Genomic DNA, 14,207 nt, shown 5'->3' with positions numbered 1-14,207 from the left:
CATCTGACTCTCATCCTGAAGTCAGAGTCCAGATCCCCTCCCCCACACTTTTCTTTTGCAGAATGCATCTTCTCTTAACCATGTCAGAATGTAACTTTCGCTGTCTGAATTGGTTAGATTGAAAAAAAGATACTCGTGTTCAATTAATCGGATGGCAGCACAGGAGCAAATGGGAGGTGCTGTTCAACCGGCAAGTTCGGAAGAGCGAACGGGGAAGCGACGGAGAGATGGTGGGTGCGAGAGTGACAGCGGTCGATAGATTGCAAGAAATGGGAGAAAGAGAAATGGTGTATACCTGAATAACTGAGAGGCAGCAAGGTGTGGAGACGAGTGAGTGAACGGTCTGAATTCAGTTGGTTGGGTGACGGTGTTTGCAGTGTTCGGTGCGCGGCTCAGGCCAATGTACGGACCAGAGGAAACTCTGCGAATCAGATCTGCCTGTCAATAGCAACTGAATGAAAAGGTGACACAAAACCGGCATGGTTTACTGCAGCGACGAAATTTATTAATGTCGCAATATCTGGCAGCGGTTGGATTCGAACCCACGCCCCCGAAGAGACTGGAGCCTTAGTCCAGCGCCTTAGACCGCTCGGCCACGCTACCACATCCAAACGTTGCGGAATTTGAAACAATTACCTGGTGATTGAAATGTGGCATGGTCTTGCAAATAACAGGGGAAACAAGAGGAAATTAAATTCGTGGACGGCAAACTCACTTCTGATGCAACCCAGTAGATCAGAAGAAGCTACGTCTTCACAGGGCAACTCTAATAAATAGATGTTTGCTGGAACACACCCATTGTAAATTTCATTCATAATTTATCCCTGTTGTGTATTGCAAGCAGGAAGTTGGTGTAAGTAAAGTGTGACAAAAATAAATGCGTTTGATTGTGGCTAGCAATAGAGGAATTTATTGCTGGTGTAAATAAGAACGCAACTAGCAGAGAATGGTTTCGATCCATCGACCTCTGGGTTATGGGCCCAGCACGCTTCCGCTGCGCCACTCTGCTGCCGGCTGGTGTGGGATCCCGGCTGGTGCTCTGTTTCCGATGCCCCACAGTGCTGTGTGTTAGCGAGACACATTTCAGCATCCAGGCTGTGTTGAAAACTATCGAACGGCCCTCAATCCGCCCAGAGACCCGGACCCCGCAGCAGCCGAGTTTGCAGGCTAACTTGGCTGCACAATGTCACAAGGACACTCAGTATTACACCACCGACAATGGGACGGACAAAAAATGACACACAAAAAACCGGCAAGGGTCTTTCTGGCCACACAAAGGGAGGGACAGAGAAAGACACTGCGGATACCAAAGAGAAAGAGACAGATAGACATTCCGAATAACGCGAGGCAGAGACAGAGACTGAGGGAAAACCGAGACTGCGAGAGAAACCGAGAGGGAGGTAGACAGCCAGGGAAACGGAGACTGAGATGAAGAGAGAGACTTGCATGAAAGTGCGTTCTGCTGTGTAAAGAAATTCCCTGTAGTGTAAAAATGTTCCCTGTTATATAAAATTGTTCCCTCTTGTGTAAAGATGGTCGCTGTTGTGTACAGATTCTCCCTGTTGTTTAGAGATTTTGTGTCCTTTGTAAAGATGTCCGCTATTGAATAATGTGTTTCCTGTTGTGTTAAGGTTCTCCGTGTTGTGTAACGGTGTTCCGTTTTGTGTGATGGTATTCCCGTTTGTGTAAAGGCCAAGAGCACCATCTGGTGCTGGCGACGCGGCGCTGCAGGATGCGTTGAGAGAAAGGGGAAGGCCAAGGCTGCTGCAAGTTTGCAGCATTTGCAGCTTATGTTGGTGCGAATAAAGTGTTTTGAAAGTTGTGTTGCAGTTTCTAGTGTTTATTGCAAGAAGGAAGTTGCTGTAAGTAAAGCATAAAGTGTGATAAAAAAACCTGACGCATTGAGCCTGAAATTTATCGTAACTATAAGAGGAGAGAACAATAGAAAAAATTAGCCCTCCTGATCACATCTTCCTCAGACTGATGGTATGAAAAACACATCTGACTCTCATCCTGAAGTCAGAGTCCAGATCCCCTCCCCCAGCCTTTTCTTTTGCAGAATGCATCTTCTCTTAACCATGTCAGAATGTAACTTTCGCTGTCTGGATTGGTTAGATTGAAAAAAAGATACTCGTGTTCAATTAATCGGATTGCAGCACAGGAGCAAATGGGAGGTGCTGTTCAACCGGCAAGTTCGGAAGAGCGAACGGGGAAGCGACGGAGAGATGGTGGGTGCGAGAGTGACAGCGGTCGATAGATTGCAAGAAATGGGAGAAAGAAAAATGGTGTATACCTGAATAACTGAGAGGCAGCAGGTGTGGAGACGAGTGAGTGAACGGACTGAATTCAGTTGGTTGGGTGACGGTGTTTGCAGTGTTCGGTGCGCGGCTCAGGCCAATGTACGGACCAGAGGAATCTCTGCGAATCAGATCTGCCTGTCAATAGCAACTGAATGAAAAGGTGACACAAAACCGGCATCCCTGCACGGTTTACTGCAGCGACGAAATTTATTAACGTCGCAATATCTGGCAGCGGTGGGATTCGAACCCACGCCCCCGAAGAGACTGGAGCCTTAGTCCAGCGCCTTAGACCGCTCGGCCACGCTACCACATCCAAACGTTGCGGAATTTGAAACTATTACCTGGTGATTGAAATGTGGCATGGTCTTGCAAATAACAGGGGAAACAAGAGGAAATTAAATTCGTGGACGGCAAACTCACTTCTGATGCAACCCAGTAGATCAGAAGAAGCTACGTTTTCACAGGGCAACTCTAATAAATAGATGTTTGCTGGAACACACCCATTGTAAATTTCATTCATAATTTATCCCTGTTGTGTATTGCAAGCAGGAAGTTGGTGTAAGTAAAGTGTGATAAAAAATAAATGCGTTTGATTGTGGCTAGCAATAGAGGAATTTATTGCTGGTGTAAATAAGAACGCAACTAGCAGAGGATGGTTTCGATCCATCGACCTCTGGGTTATGGGCCCAGCACGCTTCCGCTGCGCCACTCTGCTGCCGGCTGGTGTGGGATCCCGGCTGGTGCTCAGATTCCGATGCCCCACGGTGCTGTGTGTTAGCGAGACACATTTCAGCATCCAGGCTGTGTTGAAAACTATAGAACGGCCCTCAATCCGCCCAGAGACCCGGACCCCGCAGCAGCCGAGTTTGCAGGCTAACTTGGCTGCACAATGTCACAAGGACACTCAGTATTACACCACCGACAATGGGACGGACAAAAAATGACACACAAAAAACCGGCAAGGGTCTTTCTGGCCACACAAAGGGAGGGACAGAGAAAGACACTGCGGATACCAAAGAGAAAGAGACAGACAGACATTCCGAATAACGCGAGGCAGAGACAGAGACTGAGGGAAAACCGAGACTGCGAGAGAAACGGAGAGGGATGTAGACAGCCAGGGAAACGGAGACTGAGATGAAGAGAGAGACTTGCATGAAAGTACGTTCTGCTGTGTAAAGAAATTCCCTGTAGTGTAAAAATGTTCCCTGTTATATAAAATTGTTCCCTCTTGTGTAAAGATGGTCGCTGTTGTGTACAGATTCTCCCTGTTGTTTAGAGATTTTGTGTCCTTTGTAAAGATGTCCGCTATTGAATAATGTGTTTCCTGTTGTGTTAAGGTTCTCCGTGTTGTGTAACGCTGTTCCGCTTTGTGTGATGGTATTCCCGTTTGTGTAAAGGCCAAGAGCACCATCTGGTGCTGGCGACGCGGCGCTGCAGGATGCGTTGAGAGAAAGGGGAAGGCCAAGGCTGCTGCAAGTTTGCAGCATTTGCAGCTTATGTTGGTGCGAATAAAGTGTTTTGAAAGTTGTGTTGCAGTTTCTAGTGTTTATTGCAAGAAGGAAGTTGCTGTAAGTAAAGCATAAAGTGTGATAAAAAAACCTGACGCATTGAGCCTGAAATTTATCGTAACTATAAGAGGAGAGAACAATAGAAAAAATTAGCCCTCCTGATCACATCTTCCTCAGACTGATGGTATGAAAAACACATCTGACTCTCATCCTGAAGTCAGAGTCCAGATCCCCTCCCCCAGCCTTTTCTTTTGCAGAATGCATCTTCTCTTAACCATGTCAGAATGTAACTTTCGCTGTCTGGATTGGTTAGATTGAAAAAAAGATACTCGTGTTCAATTAATCGGATTGCAGCACAGGAGCAAATGGGAGGTGCTGTTCAACCGGCAAGTTCGGAAGAGCGAACGGGGAAGCGACGGAGAGATGGTGGCTGCGAGAGTGACAGCGGTCGATAGATTGCAAGAAATGGGAGAAAGAAAAATGGTGTATACCTGAATAACTGAGAGGCAGCAGGTGTGGAGACGAGTGAGTGAACGGTCTGAATTCAGTTGGTTGGGTGACGGTGTTTGCAGTGTTCGGTGCGCGGCTCAGGCCAATGCACGGACCAGAGGAAACTCTGCGAATCAGATCTGCCTGTCAATAGCAACTGAATGAAAAGGTGACACAAAACCGGCATCCCTGCACGGTTTACTGCAGCGACGAAATTTATTAACGTCGCAATATCTGGCAGCGGTGGGATTCGAACCCACGCCCCCGGAGAGACTGGAGCCTTAGTCCAGCGCCTTAGACCGCTCGGCCACGCTACCACATCCAAACGTTGCGGAATTTGAAACTATTACCTGGTGATTGAAATGTGGCATGGTCTTGCAAATAACAGGGGAAACAAGAGGAAATTAAATTCGTGGACGGCAAACTCACTTCTGATGCAACCCAGTAGATCAGAAGAAGCTACGTCTTCACAGGGCAACTCTAATAAATAGATGTTTGCTGGAACACACCCATTGTAAATTTCATTCATAATTTATCCCTGTTGTGTATTGCAAGCAGGAAGTTGGTGTAAGTAAAGTGTGACAAAAATAAATGCGTTTGATTGTGGCTAGCAATAGAGGAATTTATTGCTGGTGTAAATAAGAACGCAACTAGCAGAGGATGGTTTCGATCCATCGACCTCTGGGTTATGGGCCCAGCACGCTTCCGCTGCGCCACTCTGCTGCCGGCTGGTGTGGAATCCCGGCTGGTGCTCAGGTTCCGATGCCCCACAGTGCTGTGTGTTAGCGAGACACATTTCAGCATCCAGGCTGTGTTGAAAACTATAGAACGGCCCTCAATCCGCCCAGAGACCCGGACCCCGCAGCAGCCGAGTTTGCAGGCTAACTTGGCTGCACAATGTCACAAGGACACTCAGTATTACACCACCGACAATGGGACGGACAAAAAATGACACAGAAAAAACCGGCAAGGGTCTTTCTGGCCACACAAAGGGACGGACAGAGAAAGGCACTGCGGATACCAAAGAGAAAGAGACAGACAGACATTCCGAATAACGCGAGGCAGAGACAGAGACTGAGGGAAAACCGAGACTGCGAGAGAAACGGAGAGGGATGCACACAGCCAGGGAAACGGAGACTGAGATGAAGAGAGAGACTTGCATGAACGTACGTTCTGCTGTGTAAAGAAATTCCCTGTAGTGTAAAAATGTTCCCTGTTATATAAAATTGTTCCCTCTTGTGTAAAGATGGTCGCTGTTGTGTACAGATTCTCCCTGTTGTTTAGAGATTTTGTGTCCTTTGTAAAGATGTCCGCTATTGAATAATGTGTTTCCTGTTGTGTTAAGGTTCTCCGTGTTGTGTAACGGTGTTCCGCTTTGTGTGATGGTATTCCCGTTTGTGTAAAGGCCAAGAGCACCATCTGGTGCTGGCGACGCGGCGCTGCAGGATGCGTTGAGAGAAAGGGGAAGGCCAAGGCTGCTGCAAGTTTGCAGCATTTGCAGCTTATGTTGGTGCGAATAAAGTGTTTTGAAAGTTGTGTTGCAGTTTCTAGTGTTTATTGCAAGAAGGAAGTTGCTGTAAGTAAAGCATAAAGTGTGATAAAAAAAACCTGACGCATTGAGCCTGAAATTTATCGTAACTATAAGAGGAGAGAACAATAGAAAAAATTTGCCCTCCTGATCACATCTTCCTCAGACTGATGGTATGAAAAACACATCTGACTCTCATCCTGAAGTCAGAGTCCAGATCCCCTCCCCCAGCCTTTTCTTTTGCAGAATGCATCTTCTCTTAACCATGTCAGAATGTAACTTTCGCTGTCTGGATTGGTTAGATTGAAAAAAAGATACTCGTGTTCAATTAATCGGATTGCAGCACAGGAGCAAATGGGAGGTGCTGTTCAACCGGCAAGTTCGGAAGAGCGAACGGGGAAGCGACGGAGAGATGGTGGGTGCGAGAGTGACAGCGGTCGATAGATTGCAAGAAATGGGAGAAAGAAAAATGGTGTATACCTGAATAACTGAGAGGCAGCAGGTGTGGAGACGAGTGAGTGAACGGTCTGAATTCAGTTGGTTGGGTGACGGTGTTTGCAGTGTTCGGCTCAGGCCAATGTACGGACCAGAGGAAACTCTGCGAATCAGATCTGCCTGTCAATAGCAACTGAATGAAAAGGTGACACAAAACCGGCATGGTTTACTGCAGCGACGAAATTTATTAATGTGGCAATATCTGGCAGCGGTGGGATTCGAACCCACGCCCCCGAAGAGACTGGAGCCTTAGTCCAGCGCCTTAGACCGCTCGGCCACGCTACCACATCCAAACGTTGCGGAATTTGAAACTATTACCTGGTGATTGAAATGTGGCATGGTCTTGCAAATAACAGGGGAAACAAGAGGAAATTAAATTCGTGGACGGCAAACTCACTTCTGATGCAACCCAGTAGATCAGAAGAAGCTACGTCTTCACAGGGCAACTCTAATAAATAGATGTTTGCTGGAACACACCCATTGTAAATTTCATTCATAATTTATCCCTGTTGTGTATTGCAAGCAGGAAGTTGGTGTAAGTAAAGTGTGACAAAAATAAATGCGTTTGATTGTGGCTAGCAATAGAGGAATTTATTGCTGGTGTAAATAAGAACGCAACTAGCAGAGGATGGTTTCGATCCATCGACCTCTGGGTTATGGGCCCAGCACGCTTCCGCTGCGCCACTCTGCTGCCGGCTGGTGTGGGATCCCGGCTGGTGCTCAGGTTCCGATGCCCCACAGTGCTGTGTGTTAGCGAGACACATTTCAGCATCCAGGCTGTGTTGAAAACTATAGAACGGCCCTCAATCCGCCCAGAGACCCGGACCCCGCAGCAGCCGAGTTTGCAGGCTAACTTGGCTGCACAATGTCACAAGGACACTCAGTATTGCACCACCGACAATGGGACGGACAAAAAATGACACACAAAAAACCGGCAAGGGTCTTTCTGGCCACACAAAGGGAGGGACAGAGAAAGACACTGCGGATACCAAAGAGAAAGAGACAGACAGACATTCCGAATAACGCGAGGCAGAGACAGAGACTGAGGGAAAACCGAGACTGCGAGAGAAACCGAGAGGGAAGTAGACAGCCAGGGAAACGGAGACTGAGATGAAGAGAGAGACTTGCATGAAAGTGCGTTCTGCTGTGTAAAGAAATTCCCTGTAGTGTAAAAATGTTCCCTGTTATATAAAATTGTTCCCTCTTGTGTAAAGATGGTCGCTGTTGTGTACAGATTCTCCCTGTTGTTTAGAGATTTTGTGTCCTTTGTAAAGATGTCCGCTATTGAATAATGTGTTTCCTGTTGTGTTAAGGTTCTCCGTGTTGTGTAACGGTGTTCCGTTTTGTGTGATGGTATTCCCGTTTGTGTAAAGACCAAGAGCACCATCTGGTGCTGGCGACGCGGCGCTGCAGGATGCGTTGAGAGAAAGGGGAAGGCCAAGGCTGCTGCAAGTTTGCAGCATTTGCAGCTTATGTTGGTGCGAATAAAGTGTTTTGAAAGTTGTGTTGCAGTTTCTAGTGTTTATTGCAAGAAGGAAGTTGCTGTAAGTAAAGCATAAAGTGTGATAAAAAAAAACCTGACGCATTGAGCCTGAAATTTATCTTAACTATAAGAGGACAGAACAATAGAAAAAAGTTGCCCTCCTGATCACATCTTCCTCAGACTGATGGTATGAAAAACACATCTGACTCTCATCCTGAAGTCAGAGTCCAGATCCCCTCCCCCACACTTTTCTTTTGCAGAATGCATCTTCTCTTAACCATGTCAGAATGTAACTTTCGCTGTCTGAATTGGTTAGATTGAAAAAAAGATACTCGTGTTCAATTAATCGGATGGCAGCACAGGAGCAAATGGGAGGTGCTGTTCAACCGGCAAGTTCGGAAGAGCGAACGGGGAAGCGACGGAGAGATGGTGGGTGCGAGAGTGACAGCGGTCGATAGATTGCAAGAAATGGGAGAAAGAGAAATGGTGTATACCTGAATAACTGAGAGGCAGCAAGGTGTGGAGACGAGTGAGTGAACGGTCTGAATTCAGTTGGTTGGGTGACGGTGTTTGCAGTGTTCGGTGCGCGGCTCAGGCCAATGTACGGACCAGAGGAAACTCTGCGAATCAGATCTGCCTGTCAATAGCAACTGAATGAAAAGGTGACACAAAACCGGCATGGTTTACTGCAGCGACGAAATTTATTAATGTCGCAATATCTGGCAGCGGTTGGATTCGAACCCACGCCCCCGAAGAGACTGGAGCCTTAGTCCAGCGCCTTAGACCGCTCGGCCACGCTACCACATCCAAACGTTGCGGAATTTGAAACAATTACCTGGTGATTGAAATGTGGCATGGTCTTGCAAATAACAGGGGAAACAAGAGGAAATTAAATTCGTGGACGGCAAACTCACTTCTGATGCAACCCAGTAGATCAGAAGAAGCTACGTCTTCACAGGGCAACTCTAATAAATAGATGTTTGCTGGAACACACCCATTGTAAATTTCATTCATAATTTATCCCTGTTGTGTATTGCAAGCAGGAAGTTGGTGTAAGTAAAGTGTGACAAAAATAAATGCGTTTGATTGTGGCTAGCAATAGAGGAATTTATTGCTGGTGTAAATAAGAACGCAACTAGCAGAGAATGGTTTCGATCCATCGACCTCTGGGTTATGGGCCCAGCACGCTTCCGCTGCGCCACTCTGCTGCCGGCTGGTGTGGGATCCCGGCTGGTGCTCTGTTTCCGATGCCCCACAGTGCTGTGTGTTAGCGAGACACATTTCAGCATCCAGGCTGTGTTGAAAACTATCGAACGGCCCTCAATCCGCCCAGAGACCCGGACCCCGCAGCAGCCGAGTTTGCAGGCTAACTTGGCTGCACAATGTCACAAGGACACTCAGTATGACACCACCGACAATGGGACGGACAAAAAATGACACACAAAAAACCGGCAAGGGTCTTTCTGGCCACACAAAGGGAGGGACAGAGAAAGACACTGCGGATACCAAAGAGAAAGAGACAGATAGACATTCCGAATAACGCGAGGCAGAGACAGAGACTGAGGGAAAACCGAGACTGCGAGAGAAACCGAGAGGGAGGTAGACAGCCAGGGAAACGGAGACTGAGATGAAGAGAGAGACTTGCATGAAAGTGCGTTCTGCTGTGTAAAGAAATTCCCTGTAGTGTAAAAATGTTCCCTGTTATATAAAATTGTTCCCTCTTGTGTAAAGATGGTCGCTGTTGTGTACAGATTCTCCCTGTTGTTTAGAGATTTTGTGTCCTTTGTAAAGATGTCCGCTATTGAATAATGTGTTTCCTGTTGTGTTAAGGTTCTCCGTGTTGTGTAACGGTGTTCCGTTTTGTGTGATGGTATTCCCGTTTGTGTAAAGGCCAAGAGCACCATCTGGTGCTGGCGACGCGGCGCTGCAGGATGCGTTGAGAGAAAGGGGAAGGCCAAGGCTGCTGCAAGTTTGCAGCATTTGCAGCTTATGTTGGTGCGAATAAAGTGTTTTGAAAGTTGTGTTGCAGTTTCTAGTGTTTATTGCAAGAAGGAAGTTGCTGTAAGTAAAGCATAAAGTGTGATAAAAAAAACCTGACGCATTGAGCCTGAAATTTATCTTAACTATAAGAGGAGAGAACAATAGAAAAAAGTTGCCCTCCTGATCACATCATCCTCAGACTGATGGTATGAAAAACACATCTGACTCTCATCCTGAAGTCAGAGTCCAGATCCCCTCCCCCACCCTTTTCTTTTGCAGAATGCATCTTCTCTTAACCATGTCAGAATGTAACTTTCGCTGTCTGAATTGGTTAGATTGAAAAAAGATACTCGTGTTCAATTAATCGGATGGCAGCACAGGAGCAAATGGGAGGTGCTGTTCAACCGGCAAGTTCGGAAGAGCGAACGGGGAAGCGACGGAGAGATGGTGGGTGCGAGAGTGACAGCGTTCGATAGATTGCAAGAAATGGGAGAAAGAGAAATGGTGTATACCTGAAAGGCAGCAAGGTGTGGAAACGAGTGAGTGAACGGTCTGAATTCAGTTGGTTGGGTGACGGTGTTTGTAGTGTTCGGTGCGCGGCTCAGACCAATGTACGGACCAGAGGAAACTCTGCGAATCAGATCTGCCTGTCAATAGCAACTGAATGAAAAGGTGACACAAAACCGGCATGGTTTACTGCAGCGACGTAATTTATTAATGTCGCAATATCTGGCAGCGGTGGGATTCGAACCCACGCCCCCGAAGAGACTGGAGCCTTAGTCCAGCGGCTTAGACCGCTCGGCCACGCTACCACATCCAAACGTTGCGGAATTTGAAACTATTACCTGGTGATTGAAATGTGGCATGTTCTTGCAAATAACAGGGGAAACAAGAGGAAATTAAATTCGTGGACGGCAAACTCACTTCTGATGCAACCCAGTAGATCAGAAGAAGCTACGTCTTCACAGGGCAACTCTAATAAATAGATGTTTGCTGGAACACACCCATTGTAAATTTCATTCATAATTTATCCCTGTTGTGTATTGCAAGCAGGAAGTTGGTGTAAGTAAAGTGTGACAAAAATAAATGCGTTTGATTGTGGCTAGCAATAGAGGAATTTATTGCTGGTGTAAATAAGAACGCAACTAGCAGAGGATGGTTTCGATTCATCGACCTCTGGGTTATGGACCCAGCACGCTTCCGCTGCGCCACTCTGCTGCCGGCTGGTGTGGGATCCCGGCTGGTGCTCAGGTTCCGATGCCCCACAGTGCTGTGTGTTAGCGAGACACATTTCAGCATCCAGGCTGTGTTGAAAACTATAGAACGGCCCTCAATCCGCCCAGAGACCCGGACCCCGCAGCAGCCGAGTTTGCAGGCTAACTTGGCTGCACAATGTCACAAGGACACTCAGTATTGCACCACCGACAATGGGACGGACAAAAAATGACACACAAAAAACCGGCAAGGGTCTTTCTGGCCACACAAAGGGAGGGACAGAGAAAGACACTGCGGATACCAAAGAGAAAGAGACAGACAGACATTCCGAATAACGCGAGGCAGAGACAGAGACTGAGGGAAAACCGAGACTGCGAGAGAAACCGAGAGGGAAGTAGACAGCCAGGGAAACGGAGACTGAGATGAAGAGAGAGACTTGCATGAAAGTGCGTTCTGCTGTGTAAAGAAATTCCCTGTAGTGTAAAAATGTACCCTGTTATATAAAATTGTTCCCTCTTGTGTAAAGATGGTCGCTGTTGTGTACAGATTCTCCCTGTTGTTTAGAGATTTTGTGTCCTTTGTAAAGATGTCCGCTATTGAATAATGTGTTTCCTGTTGTGTTAAGGTTCTCCGTGTTGTGTAACGGTGTTCCGTTTTGTGTGATGGTATTCCCGTTTGTGTAAAGGCCAAGAGCACCATCTGGTGCTGGCGACGCGGCGCTGCAGGATGCGTTGAGAGAAAGGGGAAGGCCAAGGCTGCTGCAAGTTTGCAGCATTTGCAGCTTATGTTGGTGCGAATAAAGTGTTTTGAAAGTTGTGTTGCAGTTTCTAGTGTTTATTGCAAGAAGGAAGTTGCTGTAAGTAAAGCATAAAGTGTGATAAAAAAAACCTGACGCATTGAGCCTGAAATTTATCTTAACTATAAGAGGAGAGAACAATAGAAAAAAGATGCCCTCCTGATCACATCTTCCTCAGACTGATGGTATGAAAAACACATCTGACTCTCATCCTGAAGTCAGAGTCCAGGTCCCCTCCCCCACACTTTTCTTTTGCAGAATGCATCTTCTCTTAACCATGTCAGAATGTAACTTTCGCTGTCTGGATTGGTTAGATTGAAAAAAAGATACTCGTGTTCAATTAATCGGATTGCAGCACAGGAGCAAATGGGAGGTGCTGTTCAACCGGCAAGTTCGGAAGAGCGAACGGGGAAGCGACGGAGAGATGGTGGGTGCGAGAGTGACAGCGGTCGATAGATTGCAAGAAATGGGAGAAAGAAAAATGGTGTATACCTGAATAACTGAGAGGCAGCAGGTGTGGAGACGAGTGAGTGAACGGTCTGTATTCAGTTGGTTGGGTGACGGTGTTTGTAGTGTTCGGTGCGCGGCTCAGGCCAATGTACGGACCAGAGGAAACTCTGCGAATCAGATCTGCCTGTCAATAGCAACTGAATGAAAAGGTGACACAAAACCTGCATCCCTGCACGGTTTACTGCAGCGACGAAATTTATTAATGTCGCAATATCTGGCAGCGGTGGGATTCGAACCCACGCCCCCGAAGAGACTGGAGCCTTAGTCCAGCGCCTTAGACCGCTCGGCCACGCTACCACATCCAAACGTTACGGAATTTGAAACTATTACCTGGTGATTGAAATGTGGCATGGTCTTGCAAATAACGGGAAACAAGAGGAAATTAAATTCGTGGACGGCAAACTCACTTCTGATGCAACCCAGTAGATCAGAAGAAGCTACGTCTTCACAGGGCAACTCTAATAAATAGATGTTTGCTGGAACACACCCATTGTAAATTTCATTCATAATTTATCCCTGTTGTGTATTGCAAGCAGGAAGTTGGTGTAAGTAAAGTGTGATAAAAATAAATGCGTTTGATTGTGGCTAGTAATAGAGGAATTTATTGCTGGTGTAAATAAGAACGCAACTAGCAGAGGATGGTTTCGATCCATCGACCTCTGGGTTATGGGCCCAGCACGCTTCCGCTGCGCCACTCTGCTGCCGGCTGTTGTGGGATCCCGGCTGGTGCTCAGGTTCCGATGCCCCACAGTGCTGTGTGTTTGCGAGACAAATTTCAGCATCCAGGCTGTGTTGAAAACTATAGAACGGCCCTCAATCCGCCCAGAGACCCGGACCCCGCAGCAGCCGAGTTTGCAGGCTAACTTGGCTGCACAATGTCACAAGGACACTCAGTATTACACCACCGACAATGGGACGGACAAAAAATGACACACAAAAAACCGGCAAGGGTCTTTCTGGCCACACAAAGGGAGGGACAGAGAAAGACACTGCGGATACCAAAGAGAAAGAGACAGACAGACATTCCGAATAACACGAGGCAGAGACAGAGACTGAGGGAAAACCGAGACTGCGAGAGAAACCGAGAGGGGGGTAGACAGCGAGGGAAACGGAGACTGAGATGAAGAGAGAGACTTGCATGAAGGTGCGTCCTGCTGTGTAAAGAAATTCCCTGTAGTGTAATAATGTTCCCTGTTATATAAAATTGTTCCCTCTTGTGTAAAGATGGTCGCTGTTGTGTACAGATTCTCCCTGTTGTTTAGAGATTTTGTGTCCTTTGTAAAGATGTCCGCTATTGAGTAATGTGTTTCCTGTTGTGTAAAGGTTCTCCGTGTTGTGTAACGGTGTTCCGTTTTGTGTGATGGTATTCCCGTTTGTGTAAAGGCCAAGAGCACCATCTGGTGCTGGCGACGCGGCGCTGCAGGATGCGTTGAGAGAAAGGGGAAGGCCAAGGCTGCTGCAAGTTTGCAGCATTTGCAGCTTATGTTGGTGCGAATAAAGTGTTTTGAAAGTTGTGTTGCAGTTTCTAGTGTTTATTGCAAGAAGGAAGTTGCTGTAAGTAAAGCATAAAGTGTGATAAAAAAAACCTGACGCATTGAGCCTGAAATTTATCGTAACTATAAGAGGAGAGAACAATAGAAAAAATTTGCCCTCCTGATCACATCTTCCTCAGACTGATGGTATGAAAAACACATCTGACTCTCATCCTCAAGTCAGAGTCCAGATCCCCTCCCCCACCCTTTTCTTTTGCAGAATGCATCTTCTCTTAACCATGTCAGAATGTAACTTTCGCTGTCTGGATTGGTTAGATTGAAAAAAAGATACTCGTGTTCAATTAATCGGATTGCAGCACAGGAGCAAATGGGAGGTGCTGTTCAACCGGCAAGTTCGGAAGAGCGAACGG

General features: G+C 46.9%; 4 non-coding genes across 4 annotated transcripts; all 4 read right to left on the bottom strand.

Moving 5' to 3' along the window:
* Positions 1–2,526: 2,526 nt before the first annotated feature.
* trnal-aag (transfer RNA leucine (anticodon AAG)) lies at positions 2,527–2,608 on the bottom strand. The gene has a single exon. It is a non-coding gene; the product is annotated as a tRNA-Leu (tRNA).
* A 1,924-nt stretch (positions 2,609–4,532) lies between these two features.
* Positions 4,533–4,614, bottom strand: trnal-aag (transfer RNA leucine (anticodon AAG)). Its single transcript has one exon. It is a non-coding gene; the product is annotated as a tRNA-Leu (tRNA).
* A 1,909-nt stretch (positions 4,615–6,523) lies between these two features.
* On the bottom strand, positions 6,524–6,605 carry trnal-aag (transfer RNA leucine (anticodon AAG)). Its single transcript has one exon. It is a non-coding gene; the product is annotated as a tRNA-Leu (tRNA).
* Positions 6,606–12,519: 5,914 nt separating this feature from the next.
* On the bottom strand, positions 12,520–12,601 carry trnal-aag (transfer RNA leucine (anticodon AAG)). The gene has a single exon. It is a non-coding gene; the product is annotated as a tRNA-Leu (tRNA).
* Positions 12,602–14,207: the final 1,606 nt, after the last annotated feature.

The sequence above is a fragment of the Somniosus microcephalus genome, unplaced genomic scaffold (assembly GCF_052327205.1).
Source record: "Somniosus microcephalus isolate GS21.2 unplaced genomic scaffold, FLI_Smic_1.0 unresolved_chr3, whole genome shotgun sequence".
NCBI classification, from domain to species: domain Eukaryota; kingdom Metazoa; phylum Chordata; class Chondrichthyes; order Squaliformes; family Somniosidae; genus Somniosus; species Somniosus microcephalus.
The sequence above is the reverse complement of the archived record's forward strand: the minus strand, read 5'-3'. Positions and strand labels throughout refer to the sequence as shown.